The 2,219-nt window shown below is 32.0% G+C and overlaps 1 non-coding gene across 1 annotated transcript; it reads right to left on the bottom strand.

The window, feature by feature from the left end:
- Nucleotides 1-1,242: 1,242 nt before the first annotated feature.
- TRNAE-UUC lies at nt 1,243-1,314 on the bottom strand. Its single transcript has one exon. It is a non-coding gene; the product is annotated as a tRNA-Glu (tRNA).
- Nucleotides 1,315-2,219: the final 905 nt, after the last annotated feature.

Below are 2,219 nucleotides of genomic sequence, written 5' to 3'. Positions count from 1 at the left end.
AAGGAAACCATAAGCAAAGCGAAAAGACAACCTGTGGATTGGGAGAAAATATTTGCAAATGATGTGACTGACAAGGGCTTACTTCCAAAAATACACAAGCACCTCACACAACTCAATAACAGCAATAAAAAAAAAACCCCACACCAAATAACCTGGGAATTCCCTGGTGGTCCATTGGTTAGGGGCTCAGGTTTGAGTCCTTGTTGGGGAGCTAAGATTCCACAAGGTGCACAGCATAGCAACAAAACAAAACACAAAACAGTCAAAAATGGACAGAAGACCTAAATAGACCTTTCTCCAAAGAAGACATACAGATGGTCAAAAGGCATATGAAAAGATGCTCATTATCACTAACTATTAGAAAATGCAAATCAAAACTCCAATGTGGTATCACTTCACATTAGTCAGAATGGCCATCATTTAAGTCTACAAGTAACAAATGCTGGTGAGGGTGTGGAGTAAAGAGAACCCTCCTACACTATTTGTGGGAATGTAAATTGGTGTAACCCACCATGGAAAACAGTATGGAGGTTCTCTAAAAAACTAAAAATAGAACTACCATATGATCCAGCAGTTCCACTCCTGGGCATTTCTCCCTGAGAAAACTCTAATGCTAAAACATTCATGTATCCTGATGTTCATAGCAGCAGTATTTACAATAGCCAAGACATGGAAGCAAACTAAATGTCCATTAGATAGATAGATAGCTCAATAGATAGAAAAGATGTGGTATATACATATAATGGAATATTACTCAGCCACAAAAAGAATGAAATTATGCTATTTGCAACAATATGAATGGACCTAGAGAATATAGTACTAAGTGAAGTCAGACAGATTAAAAATACTTGTGATATCACTTGTATGTGGAATATGATACAAATGAACTTATTTATAAAACAGAAACAGCCTCACAGACATAGAAAACAAACTTATGGTTACCAAAGGGGAGAGAGGGGATGGAGGGATAAATTAGAAGTCTGGGATTAACAGATACAAACTACTATATATAAAATAGATAAATAATAAGGTTCTACTATATAGCAGAGGGAAGTATATTCAATATCTTATAATAACCTATAATGGAAAAGAATAGATACATATATATATATATACACATACAGAACTGAATTATTTTGCTGTATACCTGAAACTAACATAATGTTGTATATCAACTACACTTGAATAAATATTAAAAAATATTCTTAAAGCTTTATTTATTTTTACCTTGTGGAATCTTAGTTCCCCATCCAGGGATTGAACCCAGGCCCTGGCAGTGAAAGTACCAGGTCCTAACCACTGGACCACCAGGGAATTCCCTAAGTTTTGTTTTTTTTTTTAAAGAAATGAACTCTTAAATACATTTGGAATTCATTTTGGTATAAAGTTTGAAGAAAGTTCTCACTTTATTTTGTTTTTCTAATAGTTAAATAATTTTTCCTTTATCAACTTGATTGAAATTGCCTTATAGCCATAACTTAGTGAAGAATTGACATCTTTATGATTATCAGCCTTATGTTTATTATCTAGGCCTTTTGTATGTCTCTCCATTTATTCAGCTTTTTTTCTTTTTATCTTTTATTTTATTCATGTAGTTTTCTTCCAAGAGATCTTGCTTGCATACTTGTAAGTGAGATTATTTCTAGTTATTTCATATAGTATAAGGTGAATGGAATTTCTTCCTCCCATTATATTTTATTATTGGTTATTACTGTTAAATGAGAAGGGTACTGATATTGTGTATTTATTTGGTATACTGCCACTTATTCTGTTAGATTTTCAGTTGATTGACTCTCTTGGCATTTCTAGGAAGACAACATATAATTTGGAAAAATTATGATTGTGTATCTTATTTAATAATTATGTTTCTAAATAATTTCATGCTTTACTAAGTGCAATTTTAGAAAATGTACACAATGCTGATTGTAGGGGAAATCCTTGCTTTGTCCCTGATTTTAAAGAAAATGCTTCTAGTGTTCTACCCTTAAGTAAGATTTTTGACATTTGGATTAAGAAACATTTTTATCTTAACAAAGAAACATCCTTTTATTTATAAGTTTATCAAGAGACTTTCTTCCATCTGTTTTTTAAAACTGAATTTAATCAAATGTACTATTGCCATTTGTGTTTATAAACACAATATTTTCTTCCTTTGCTCCAAGGACTTGATGAATAGTATGGATAGGTTTCATTGTATTCATTGTATCCTTGAAATAAAC

Source organism: Oryx dammah, unplaced genomic scaffold, assembly GCF_014754425.2.
Source record: "Oryx dammah isolate SB20612 unplaced genomic scaffold, SCBI_Odam_1.1 HiC_scaffold_23, whole genome shotgun sequence".
Taxonomy (NCBI): Eukaryota; Metazoa; Chordata; class Mammalia; order Artiodactyla; family Bovidae; genus Oryx; species Oryx dammah.
The sequence above is the reverse complement of the archived record's forward strand: the minus strand, read 5'-3'. Positions and strand labels throughout refer to the sequence as shown.